This window comes from Ambystoma mexicanum, chromosome 3p (genome assembly GCF_040938575.1).
Source record: "Ambystoma mexicanum isolate Mex_15411 chromosome 3p, UKY_AmexF1_1, whole genome shotgun sequence".
Taxonomy (NCBI): domain Eukaryota; kingdom Metazoa; phylum Chordata; class Amphibia; order Caudata; family Ambystomatidae; genus Ambystoma; species Ambystoma mexicanum.
In genome coordinates this window covers 139119351-139133172 of record NC_090925.1, presented here as the reverse complement: position 1 = coordinate 139133172, position 13822 = coordinate 139119351, and the positions used below count along the sequence as shown (strand labels likewise).

The following is a 13822-nucleotide window of genomic DNA, read 5'->3' as shown; positions in this document are numbered from 1 at the left end:
TCCCTCGGCCCCTGCTATCAGGGGGCTGTAACACTCTCTGCTGGAGCAGAGAGCCACCTTCCCCCTGGGGCCCTCCCAGCCGGTCACGGTGCACCGCCACAGAGTAAATTTGCTGTGAGGCCATCCACCGTTCCAGGCTACTGACCTGCCTGCCTTGTTGAATCCTGTGGGCAGACTGCACGGACCCCACCAGTTTACCTCTCGACAGTTTCACGGCCTCTTTAACGCTCTCTTCAAAGTTCTTTTCAACTTTCCCTTACGGTACTTGTTAGCCATCAGTCTCGCGCCTGTATTTAGCCTTAGGTGTAGTTTATCACACGCTTTGCGCTGCATTCCCAAGCAACCTGACTCCAAGAAGACCTGATCCTGGTGTGCCAGAGGCCGCTAACGGCCTAACACCGTCCGCGGGGTGAGACTCGATCAGAAGGACTTGAGCCCCCTGAGTGATGCCGGGGAGCCATATTTCCCACGCCTGCCGCTGAATTGGGATTCAGCGCTGGGCTTTTCCCTCTTCACTGGCCGTTACTGAGGGAATCCTGGTTAGTTTCTTTTCCTCCGCTTAGTAATATGCTTAAATTCAGCGGGCCGCCACGTCTAATATGCGGCCGTAGTGAGGGAGCACAAAGCTCAGGGCAGCTGGCCTCGGGCCCGTACGGGGGGGTTGTCCCAGCCCTGTGCCTCTGGCGCAGCCGAGTGTGCGCTGTTCGGATTGGCGTCCAAAGCCCACATGGTTGCGAGGCCCGCGCTCCATAGCCATCCTGCCCCGGCAGCCGTGGGACACCACAGACAGCCACACACAGCACGGCCAGGTGCCCCGTGGTAGAGTGAAGGTGCGGCAGGCTTTTTTAAGGCCTGCTGCCGCCGCCGCCACCACCTCCAGGGCACGCCGGCCCTCCCGAAACTTGCATGAGGCTGGGAAACTGGGGAGACCGGGACGCGCCGGCAATGAGCCTGCACGCCAGGTCCAGGGATCCTGCGGTGGTGCTGATCGGGGTCTGACATAAGGAGGATGAAGGGAACAGGGTCCCTGCGACAGCCCCAGCCACGCCACTGGGAGGGAACCCCGGGGCGATTGATGTGTACAAGCGTCCCTCAGACAGGCATAGCCCCGGGAGGAACCCAGGGCTGCATGGTGCGTTCTAAGTGTTGATCAATGTGTCCTGCAATTCACACTAATTCTCGCAGATAGCTGCGTTCTTCATCGGCGCGCGAGACGAGTGATCCACCGCCAAGAGTCACAGGCAACTTTTTTTTTGTTACACACGTCAGCCTGACCCTGCCGGTGCAGGAGAGGCCCGGGGAGGCAGCGCTGCCTGTGTTGAGACAACCCAGCGTCCTGTCTAGCTCGGCCAAGACCATTGTGGTTTTAAGAAGAAAAAAAGAATCTAGGCGCTCAGCCCGGGAAGCCTGCCCGCATCTTCCTAGGGAATGGAGGGAGGCCGCTCCGCCACCGGCCCGATCCACTCATCCTTCCCTGACCCCCTCCGCTCCCCTTTATGGGGGTGGAGGGGAACTGGGGGACGGACGGCAAGGCGGGCCAGAGACAGCACGGGCAGGTGGTCGGGTGGGACCGCTAGAGTCTTCAACCCCCAGCCCAGCCGCACCGGGCCAAGCTCCAGGTATCTGGGCAAGAGGGAAGGTCACCCGTTGCGCCAACAGACCTGGCCATCACTCGCCCACAGATGTGGCCGGCTGGAACCTCGACGCCCGCCCGTCGAGTAACCCTGCTGCACCATGGCTCAGGGCCTGCGCCTGGCATGCTGGGCCCCTGTCTGCCTGGGGAGGCGCCCCTCGAGAGCAGTCAGGTTTCCCTCAGCTCCGTCTGCCCCCAACCGGGGCTTCCCTGCTAACCAGGAAGCGCCCACCAATCCCCACCCACTGGCGGGTCAGAAGAGTGCACGCCCCTGGCCAGTGCAGCAGCCGGCTCAGTGAGCAGAGGGGTCCACGCGGGGCTCCCTTTCCGGTGCGTGGTTGGGAACAACCCCAGCAGGTTAACCCAACCCTGCCAGGTGCCCCCGTCCCATCTGCTAGGTCACGTACCCCCCTCCGGTAGAAGGGAATCCCAGCTCCCCTGGTGCCTGGTTGCCCATGCGCCCCGGACCGCTCTGCAAGGTGCCCCAGGCTGTGGGTGTGCGCATCTGGGATGCAACCAAGGTCGGGCCTGCGGCTCTCCCTCCAGCTTCTCCGCTGTTAATGATCCTTCATGCCCCACTCACAAGCAGATACCCCAGCCCCACATGTCCCAATTCACACTCAAAATGCCCCATTTCTCCTTCCAAACACATGTTCCAGATTTAAATGCCACCTCCCTCCCGACCCACATGCCACCATCCCTCTATCCGAAACCACAAAGACACCAACATCCGTCCCTCCATACCTACACTAAGAAGCTCCACCCCTCAGAGCCACACCCATATGCTTCACCTCTACCTCCAGACTCACACTCAGATGGCACCATTCGCCCTCTCTCTATACCCATATCCGATTACCCCATCCCTTCGACACACACATGCTCCCACCCCTCCTATAACACAACATCCTTCTCTTCCAACGTACATACCCCATCCCTCTATTTACACCCAGATGCCCCCCTTCCTTCCCACCAGAGTGCTCCAGCCCTCACTCAGACCCACATGCTTCATCATTCCCTGACATGCCCAATCATATGCCCTGTCCCTCCATTCCAGATCAACGATGCCCCCTCCGATCCAGACTCCATCAAGATGCCCAATCCCTTCCTCAAGACCCATACCATTCTGGACTCGGAAAGGTTACATGCTAGGGGCCTACTTGACTCAGAGGCCTGTTGGAGATGCAGGCATGCCAGAGGGACATTTGAGCATATGATCTGGGATTGTTATGAACTAAGGCGCTTCTGGAGAAAGTTCACGCTGAAAATGAATAGAGTTCTCATGCTTGATGTGGACTTTGACTACGTGAGTATAATTCTGAGCGACGATGTGAGATCTTACGTTCCACCAAAAGATGCTAGTTCTTCAGAGCTTCCAACTCAGCCAAAAAAGTCATTCTAAGGAGATGGAAAGATGAGGAAAGACCAAGTTTTTCAGAATGGCTGTCAGATCTAACACTAGTGGCTAGAATGGACAAGATCATTCTTTTGAAGGATAAAAAAATGAATTTGTTTGACCATATATGGGGGAGATTCCTGGACCTGTAAAAACGAATAGTATCTGTTCATACCGTGAGTGTTCTGTTTTTATAAGTATTGTGTTCCCCAATGTGACAAACTTTGGTATGTGAATTATATTTTTGCTGTCGGATAACTTTGTTTTTCATTGTGGTGTTAGTTGAAATATAATAAAAATGTAAATACAAAAAAAAAGACCCATACCATGATGCCCCATCCTCTCGCCACACAGCAAGATGCCCCTATCCCTCCCCGACCAATGAGCACCCATCCCTGCAGACCCACACCAATGTGTCCCATCCCTCCCTCTCAGACCCACACCAATATGCCCCATCCCTCCCTCCAGAGCGACACCAAGATGCCCCATCCACCCTCCAGGTGCACACAGATGTCCCCATCCCAACCACACCAGGATGCCCCAATCCACCCTCCAGACCAACAGATGTCCCATACCTGTTCCAGACCGACACCAATGTGCCACCATCCACCACCAAGATACCACCATCCCTCCATCCACACAGCAAGATGCCCCCATCCCACCCTCCAGACCCACAACTTGATGAACCATCCCTCCCTCAGACAGACTAATGTCACACATCAAACCCACACCAATGTGCCCCCACCCCATCCCTCCAAAACCACACCAATAGATCCCATCCCACCCTCAAATGACCCATGCTACCATCCAGACCAACAGATGCTCAATACCTGTTTCAGACCAACACCAATGTGTCCACATCCATTGCAGATCCCGCAAAGATGCCACCATCCCTCCCTCCAGACCCACACCAATATGCCCCCATCCTTCCCTCCAGACCCACACTAATATGCCCCATCCTTCCCCAGACCAATGTGCCTGTCCACCCATCAAAACCACACCAATGTGCCCCCATGCCCTCACTCCAGACCCACACCGATGTCCCCATCTAACACAAACCAGGATGCCCCATCCCTCCCTGCAGACCCACACCAATGTGACCCGTCTCTGCCCAGACCAATGTGCCCCCATCCATTGTAGACCCTACCATCCCTCCAGCCACACAGCAAGATGCCCCCAGTCCGCCCCCAGACCCAGTGTGCCCCCATCCCTCCCTCAGAAACAGACCAATATCCCCCATCCACTCCCCCAGAGCCACACCAATACGCCCCATCACACCCTTCCACCCACACCTAGATGAACCATGCCACCCTCCAGACCCACTGTGCCTTATCTCTCTCTCCAGACTTCCACCCATGTGCCCCCATCCCTGTACCCAGACCCACACCAAGATGCCCCATCCCACCCCTAGAAGACCCATGCCACCCTCTAGACCCAGTGCCCCATCCTTCCCCCCAGACCCACACCAATGTGCCCCAACCCTCCCTCCAGACCCACAACATAGTGTCCCTATTTCTCCCTCCAGACCCACACCACTGTGTCCCCATCCCTCCCGACTCACATTAGTGTCCCTATCTCTCCCTCCAGACTCACAACACCATGTCCCCATCCCTCACTTCAGACCCACACCAATGTGCCCCATCCCTCCGGACCCACACCAATGTACCCCGCCAGACGCACACCAGCATGACCCTATCCAACCATTCTGACCCCACCAAGATGCCCCATTCCTCCATCTAGACCAATACCATAATGCCCCATCCTCCCTCAACACAGCAAGATGCCCCTTACCCCTTGCAGACCCACACCGAGAAGCCCATGTGCCTCTCCCGAACCACACGCAGATAGCCCCAGCTGACCACATATAAAATCACCCATCCTAAACACACCCTCATGAAACATTAAATTACTCTATTAGCCCCCTTTGATCAGTTAAACACCACCATCCACTGTGCCTGTTCCTTTTCTCAGCCCACCATACCTTTCACGTTGGAATAGATGAACATGATTTTTAAAGTAAACATAATTTTCCGCTCCCCGTCTCAATCTGGTGCCTTGCAGGAACATTCACGGTATCGCAAAGAAAATGCAAAGTTTATTCTCAGCCAGTCGAGAGCACACAGATTGCTGCTGCTCCATACTTGCCAACCCTACTGATGTAGGCAGTAGGCTACTGCTTTTGAAGCAGTCCTACCGCCTACAGATTTGGGTGACAGATCCAACTGCTTTTTACATGGGCTTTTTACATGGGCAGCTAATGTATGTGACTCTAAGGCAGGCTGCTTGAGACCGGCCCAGGACAGAGCATGCAACACACATTACTCTGTGCAGCAGGCGGGTAAGTGATTACTTTGAGTGATGGACTCAGACCAATCCACTGACCTGACAGCTACATGACTCTGCCCTGCACTCTGGCCAGGACAGGCCTTAGGTGAACCACCATTGAAGCCGAGTAGCAGACCGTACCACCACCACACAGCATCTGCAAATCAGACTGAGGAGGGCATCAGTCTCCATGTTGTTCAGTTATTCATCTTGCACTTCAGGAATAAATATGTATTGCCCAGGCTGCTGCTACAGAGCAGTGGCAAACGTTGCCTGCCAGCTCTGTGTGATTACCTTCTGTGAAGTCAGGTAATTGAATTCAGTGTCAATTTACCACTCACAATTATACATTTTAAACATTTGAGCATCTTTCCATGTTGTGCTGTTTGATGGGTTGTATATTTTAGAATGCTCCAGTGGTGTCAACAATGTATGTTTCGTATTTTCCTGTGATGTCATGGTTATGCGAATTATTATTTTTGAAACTTGAAAAATTTTACATCTTTTTGGTCACAGAATGTTGGCAAGTATGCTGCTCTTGCAACTTGGTAGCCAGTGTCTTCCCGGTTCTCGCTCAGAAAAATGACGTCGGACGCTCCATCGGGGGTGTTGCAGAAACGTTCCCGGTATCCCGAATAAAATGCCGACCCCAATCGCTGCAAGCCAAAGCCATGCACCCGATTCCTGCTGCTCTTGCAGCCTGGCAGCCAGAGCCGCCCCGAGATCCAGCTAAAGCCACAGCACGCAGGTAGAGTCCGAGAGGCTTCCCGCTTCCAAATCACGCCCACTGAAATTGCTCCGGAAATCACGTGAAGAAGAGTAGGCGGGCTGTTGCTATGGTCCGTTTCTCGGATGGTAACTAGTCACTACTGTCTGCTACCGCAGGCACGTGCAAACCCATTGGGCATTGGCGTTTCTTGAACTGACCAACGCGGAGAGAATGCAGCCTGCTGCCGAGGAACATGAATCCCTGTCTGGGTCTAGGATAGTAGACATGCCGCATGCCTGCACAGGTGAGGATTGAGTCTGCGGATGAACGAATGCGAGGGTCCTGAAGGGAAGGATAACTCTTAGTGCTACTCCTGAGCTTCGCTAGCTCCTCGTTCCAGATCAACGTGCCGAGCATTATGCCCCTTCCCCAGGGGTGCCTAGTACGTGGGTGCTCCGGTCCGGGCACCTACCGGCAGAATTAAACCCTCCTCTCTAGGCCTCCTATTAGTGGATGGAGAGGAGGGTTTAAGAGCTACCGGAAGCCTCTGTTGTTTTGCTTCCGGGAAGCTTCTGTTGTTTTTCTTCCGGTTCGTCCGCAGAAGGGGCAGGCAGGTAAACGGGACACAACGCCACCAGCCGAAGCAGAGAGCAAGCAGCACGTCTGGAAAGCAGCATCAAGTACGTTTTTTTTTCTTTTCCTTTACGCTTTTGTTCCTTAATCCCCGAACGACGTTATTTTATTTCCCCAACACGCCCTTTCCCTGCTTCTACATCTGTGCTTCTGTTTCTAAAAATCGTTTTGGGTATACTTCTACATAGTATACCCAAAACGATTTTTAGAAATGGAGGCACAGATGCAATGCAAGAGGCTCGTTTTGGGTTGGATGTATTGGTACACCTGTGCGCCCCCCTTGCCTTGCACCTGTACCTCCATTCGTTTTGGGTTGGGTGTACTTCTACATCCGTGCACCCCTCGCACAAATGTAGAGGTACACCCAACCCAAAACGATTAAATAAAATGGAGGCACAAATGCAAAGCAAGAGGGGTGCACAGATTAGGTAAAATCGTTTTTGGTTGGGTGTATTTGTACATCTGTGCACCCCTCTTTTCAAGAGGGGTGCACAGTTGTAGAAGTACACCCAAAACGGATGGAGAGAGGGGCATTGACTAGGAGGAGCACTGTGCAACACTCACACTCTACCGCCTCCAGGTAGTGGATGGCCTGTGCACGGGGGCCCTCAGAAGCCAGCTTTTCTGTATCGCAGAGGTCAGACACCTGAATGCATCTACACCCATTAAGCCTTAAATCTCTTCCAAATGGAATCCAATAACGCTTTATATACTTTACCAGGCATGCGAGGAATAGGTCTTTGAAAATGGGTCAAGGGCATCGCGCAAAAATCTAGAGCTTCATAGTCTAGATCACTGGACACAGGGGGGGCATGGACTGCGAAAGTCACTTCGACCTCCCAGGATGCGCTCCCCCACGTAAGACATGGCTAGAGCCTATAAGAATGGCTTTTCTGTGTGGCAGAGTGCCCACCTTTCCTTGGGAAGGGGTCAGGCAACACCCCCTCTAGGTTTGTTTGTATGGCCCTAGTTGGCCAAAGGGGTGAAATGTAGCTGTTGGTGCCAGTCCCACCAGGCTCTACTAGGCTACAGGAGTGACCGGAATGGCTCCCTGCATTGTCGATCCTGTACCAGTGCGCAAGACATGGTACATTGCCCCTACGAGGGGTAAATTCGGCATCCGATTATGTGTTTGTGTGAGTGGCCCCGCATGAAGGTTACTTACTCAACATTTGTCTGGTTTAGGGTGAGCTATCCCAAGCAGAAGAGTAAGCCTTCAGTTTATAGACCAGTGTTTCCTTGGTACTAAATGCCCTTCAATCCTGATCTGGCCGTCAAGGTTCTGTGGAGGATAGCCATTGGAAAGCAGCCATCTAGGCACAGGGCTTCCTAAAGTTGATTTGGTGTCTCCATGTATGAAATCTTCCAACCAATGCACTCCACTCTAGCACATTCCGAATGCCCTGAGCCTTAAAGTTCCCAGTGGAAGAAGTTCTAGCTGGTTGACAGCCACCAATTAATATTGCCCATAGGATAGCCTTGACTAACAGGTTCCTGCTCCAGTGCCAGGATTCAACAAACAGTAAACATCCCCACAACCAAGACCAGCTCCATGAAAGGGTCTATCTAGATGGTTGGCAGCATCTGCTCGGCTTAGTTGTAATTGGTTATTTATAACACGCTTTAATACCAAGAGGTTTCTAAGCGTGGACCCAGGGAACGAGCCTGTGTTGCTCCGCCTCGGCTTGCTTCCAAGGCGAGAGCGTTGCCCCGTAGCTATCCTCCCGAGTTGCATCCACTTTACAAGATAATGAGGGTTTAAACTATACAGGCTTGCTGTTGAAAGTATGCAAGGGGCCACCGTCTTTGCTCAGAAGATATGCATGGTGGAGCCACAGTCTGCCAACACTTCAACTCCATCTTTCTTTATGTTCAAATCTTTGGTCATCAATCACTATTTTGTAGTGTACCACAATAGAAAATCATAGTGTGCAGCCAGAAGGTCCTGGAAAGTGTGAAAATGGCAGATGGTGTGCAATGAAAAACTCGATATCATAGCATAACAGGACATTGCAGAGTGGGGGGGCAGTACTCTGGACTGCCCAAGCTACTTCAGTGGCTAGGAGCAACAGGGGAGAAAATGTAATGTTGGTTCTACCACAGTTAGTCCGCTATACTAGAATCTCTGGTGCACTGACAGGCTGGTGAGACTATGTCTGCTTGTCATTTCAAGTGATACACGACTGGGGGAGGGCCAGTACAGCAGTAATGCAATTCTATGTGATAGTATTGGAGCCATTAGCAGAGGAGCACCAGGGTACACCATTTCTGTCCATACACTTATTAAAACTGTCCTATTGTAAAGGTGTAAACGTAATCACTTATAAGCACTCCAGTTTTTGCAGTTGAATTCAGGGTGATTTTACATTATTTGCCCAGGATCACACACTAAACAGCGAAGCAGGGATTTAAACCCACTCTTCAATTTGGGCACGGCCACCTTCTTCCACGCTTTACTTGGAACAAATATTTCAGTTTTGGGTTTCAAGACCTACAATAATACTGTCCTATAGAGTCTTTACTTATTGTTTTTCCTTGAATTGGGAACTTTCTTTGCCCTTGGTACTCCACCTTGCAGCTGTGCCTTCTGTTTAGCGATCATTTCGTTCTCCCATCCTAGTTGTGTTGCTCTGGCTTTTGAGGGCTACTACAACCTGGACGATTATAGAGGGGTGGAGTAGAGAGGCAGTGATGGCTTACTGCAATGCAATTGGAAAGCTTGCATCTCCTTCTTACTTGACTTCAGTACATGTTAGCCAATATTTCCATCGTTCTGCCCCCCACCCCCATCACCAAGTTGGTGACAACGTGCAAATGCGGTCATATAACTGCCAGTGATGTCATGTCAAGGGTTTTGACCCATGTTGAATCCTTAGACTGGGTAGATGTGGGGATGAGCTGTCGCCGCCCACATTCACGCTAGAATCCAGGAGAACTGCGCAGTTGGCACAAGACCACTCCAAAGATACAACCTTCTTGTGGGGGGTTCCACATCACCACTCTACTGTAAGGATGCCATCAAAACAATGTTAAGCAAGGGTCCTATACTATCAAGCAAAAGACCACTCTATTGAAATGCAGTAATTCAAGACAGATCCCAAAAATGGATGCAATACCGGTACTCACCACTATCAGAAAGCCGGCGTTTTAAAACCACCAGACTTTTGTGTAAAACTGAACAGAGGAACCCAAACCAGGCCAAGGAAAGACTTGCTAAGAGGTGGATACAATGTAAAACTATATTCTGAAATGACTTGAAGGAAGTAATTATTTAATGTATATGTAAAAAGTGTAAGTTTGATTTAAACTGGGAACTAAAGTGACATTTAGCTGAATTCTGCCTGACAACTACCCCCGACAGGAGAAACCTGCTCAGCCACTCTTCCCAGGCCTAGCTGCATCCTGCTTCCCCACCAAAAGGAGTTGACACCTCTCTGATTAGATTAGGGGAGGGGCACCGCAGGAGGTTGAACAAAGCCTTGTCCTGGACTCGGGCAAATGTTATATTGGGGGGGGCGTAAAGTGGCTTCCTCTTGGGAGAAGTGGGAGGAGAAGTGCCTCTGGGAGCCACCCGAGCTGGAGGCGGGGGCAGACAGAAGTTTCCCCCATGTGCTTTGGAACCTAAACCACACCCATCTGGGCCAGAGCATAATTTTAAAAAAGATGGATAATTCATAGTACGGACTTGTCAGAATTATATAAGTAATATCATTATTCTTGTGATTTTTCTGTGCACGTTTTAAGAGGTGTTAGGACCCTGTGGTGTATGCTGGGGGGTTGCTAGCGGAAAATAGAGTCTTACTCCAAATGTCTGCATGTTAAAAATCTGAAACTTCATCAATTAATGTCCATACTCCTTGGGCACATGTGTGTAATTTTTGGTAAATGTCCGATATTGGTAAACCAGTCAAAAAGCACAAAATGTTGTCATTTTTGAATGCAAGCCCCAGGAAGATCAGAGGCGGACAAGCATGGACCATAAGGAATATATAATGTGTACATGTAATTTCAACAAATTGTGTATCTGGGAAATATGTATTTGAATCAAATATAGATTTGTGGGCAAATTGACCAGGGGAGGATCCTCTGACCCATAAACAGACCTCAATCATGATGACAATCCATTTCCTTCCCCCAATCATGGGAGAGGGGAGAATTGGGCCAATGACAAGTAGAGAGGGGCAGGTTCAGCTAGGCCCAGGCACACACCCATTTTCAAAACACATAAAAAGAGACTGCTGGGACAGGTATAGACATTCAATTCCATTTGCTGCAGAGCGTGCTGACCGACGACTTCACATCCAGAGATCCAACACTTAGACTTCCAAGCTAAACAGAACTTTGAACCAAGAAGGCCCACTGCAAGCAAAAGTATTTGTCAGCAGGCCTCAAAATCTTTTGCAACTGAACTCTTCAAATAGCCGGGCTGAGCTGTTTGATTCTGGCCTAGAACCCTGTGTCAGAAACATCCAGAACCAGGAGCCGTGCTGTGTCCAGAGAAGGCAGAACCCGACCCAGAGAACCGGTGCCAGCAGACCCAGGACCGCAGAGCAGAGCTGACCTGACCCAGACGCTGTGAGCAGAACCGCCGGAAGTCCCGTCCAACCTGACCAGACCTTGACGGCTTATTTCAAAAATATAGTGTGAGTACTCACTGTGCCAAAACCAATCTCTTAGTTTAAAATAATCTAATCCAAACTATTTTAGCCTGTTAGAACTGCCTCCTAGAATCGTGTCATTCTGTCATCTTTAAAACTGAAAACTGTCATCTGTCATTCTGAGCTTTAAAATTTCAAATCTGAAAAACTACTTTCACGAAATCGTCCGTATCTCCGGAACCGTTTGTGCTAGGAACGAGATTTAACTTTCATCTTAAAGCTAAGATTCTAGGCTTTCCAACGAACCTAGATTTCGCTCGACGCGCGTGAGTAAATTTGCCGCGATTTGACATTTTGCACAATTTCAGCCACGTGTAAAAATCAGCAGCTTCTTGCTTTCCTTTGCTAAAATTCGTTTTAACCTGCTGGTTACACATAGAGCATTGCTAAAGTGAGCCTGAACTAATATAAACTAGATATCACCCACCCTGAACCTCTAGAGGGAATTAAAAGCATTTTTAGCACTTTTCTCACTTCATTGTCATCACATTCAAAGCATTTTGGGCCTGTGTTTCAAACCTCAACCTGTTTTCCTCTAAGCTTGCTAGGGGGGAACTGCATTTCGTATTGCATTTTGTTGGGATTCTTGAAGACTGTGTGCTCTCCTTCCATTTCTTACATTGCATGGGGGGGTGAATTGTCAAGGAAAAGTGATTACATTGTCTTTTGTTGAAGCCATATCAAGTTATTTTCTGTACTGCATTTCATTCATCATTGCATTGTACTTGAAGCCATAAAAGCACTCTCAGCTACTTTATCATCTCTATATCAACTCCTAAGCAATTAAAAAGAGTGTACCACTGTAACATTATCCATTGTTGATCACTATCACCTTCACAAGTGTGCTATCAATTATTAATTTATTATAAAAGTGTGATATATATATATTGTTTAATTTTTCAAATAAACCTTTTAAATTTGCAAAACAAACCTACTTCTTGGCTCAGCGGGGTCGGGGGGGATTCTGAGAGAGGGGTGTGATATAAGGGTTTTCATCCAGAGTACATGAACTGGACATAAAAATATATCAATAAGGGTTTCCATCAGCATCCCAGACTAGGCATTGACTTAGCAGTAGTATTGAATTCGCTTACAGTCACTTCCTATATTTGGGCACCTCCGCCCCCCCCTGAAAATGTATAAGTTGGCTCCCCTTTCCCTCCCAATGCAATTATTCTGTTATTGAGAGAGAGGCTTTGGCCGTCTTATGGGCCATCACACACTTTAGATTTTTTCTGTGGGGTCGTTCTTTTCTGGTCCGAACAGATCGCAAGCACTTAGTTCAACTTATGAATAGTTCAGAGTGGGCCAAAGGGTCTCCTAGGATTTCGAGGTGGATGGTGGAACTCATGGGCTATAACTTCAGAATGTGCCACATTCCTGGGAAGGAGAACGTGGTTGGGGATTGTTTGTCTAGGTTGCCTGTAGGAGATGGTAGAGTGGGTGCAAAAAGGCATTGTTGCTTCATAATCTGGGAATAGAAGGGCGCACTGTGTTTGATGGACTAAGCAGAGGTCACAGCGCTGAAGCCGAAGATGTGGATGAGTATACTTTCGCCCTCAAACAATTAGAGGATCACTGTGAACCGAGAAAGAATGTGACTTTTGAGAGGCACAGGTTCTTCCAGCGTGTGCAGGAGCCATCAGAGTCAGTAGAATCATACATAGCCTCCTTGAGGACTCTAAGCCATTCTTGCGAATTTCGAATACCTCTCTGACTCGCTCATCAGGGATCAGCTGGTAAGGTGTACGAACAATGTCAGAATCCAAGAAAAGTTGCTAACCAAGGACATGAAGCTGGAGGAGGCTGTGGATCTAGCCAGGAGTATAGAGCAAACGTAAAAATGTGTTAAGGAACTGAGAAGAGAGGTTTAGTGCAGCTCGGAAAAAGGCATTGTTGCTTCATAATCTGGGAATAGAAGGGCGCACTGTGTTTGATGGACTAAGCAGAGGTCACAGCTCTGAAGCCGAAGATGTGGATGAGTATACTTTCGCCCTCACATTTTTCTGCTCCTCCCAACCCAATAGGGAGGCACCCTTCTTTGCAACCAGAATGTTAGCCTTGCATTCCTTCCCCTTATATGCAACTCTTGCAGAAAATTGACACAGAATCTCGATCGGAGACTCTCCATAACCACAGGGTTGAATGTCAGGTGGGTTCAGAATTGTGTCATCCCTCCTAAGGGTTATTTTCAAGGTGTCTTTCGATATGATGGTCCATGGAGAGCATGCGTCTACTTTCATAACTATTTCTTGACCATCGATCATGAACACATCCACAGGCCCCTCCTTCTCTCCTCCAATGGCTGATAGTTCAAAGACATGCCTGGGACTTGAATCCTGTGCAGTGGACACTTCCTGTATATTGTAACTCAACCGAACACTTTCCTCGTTGTCGTTCCTGGATTCCAGGAGATTTATCGATGAGCCCTTGCAAACAAGGACTTCGATTGTTTGCAGGGTCCTTCAGTA

General features: G+C 49.8%; 2 non-coding genes across 2 annotated transcripts in view; both read right to left on the bottom strand.

Moving 5' to 3' along the window:
• Nucleotides 1–608, bottom strand: part of LOC138581765 (28S ribosomal RNA) — a 3466-nt gene extending 2858 nt beyond the window's left edge. The window contains exon 1 of the ribosomal RNA XR_011304771.1: nucleotides 1–608. This exon is cut by the window's left edge and continues 2858 nt beyond it. This is a non-coding gene — a ribosomal RNA (28S ribosomal RNA).
• Nucleotides 609–1086: 478 nt separating this feature from the next.
• Nucleotides 1087–1237, bottom strand: LOC138581492 (5.8S ribosomal RNA). Its single transcript, XR_011304581.1, has one exon. It is a non-coding gene; the product is annotated as a 5.8S ribosomal RNA (ribosomal RNA).
• Nucleotides 1238–13822: the final 12585 nt, after the last annotated feature.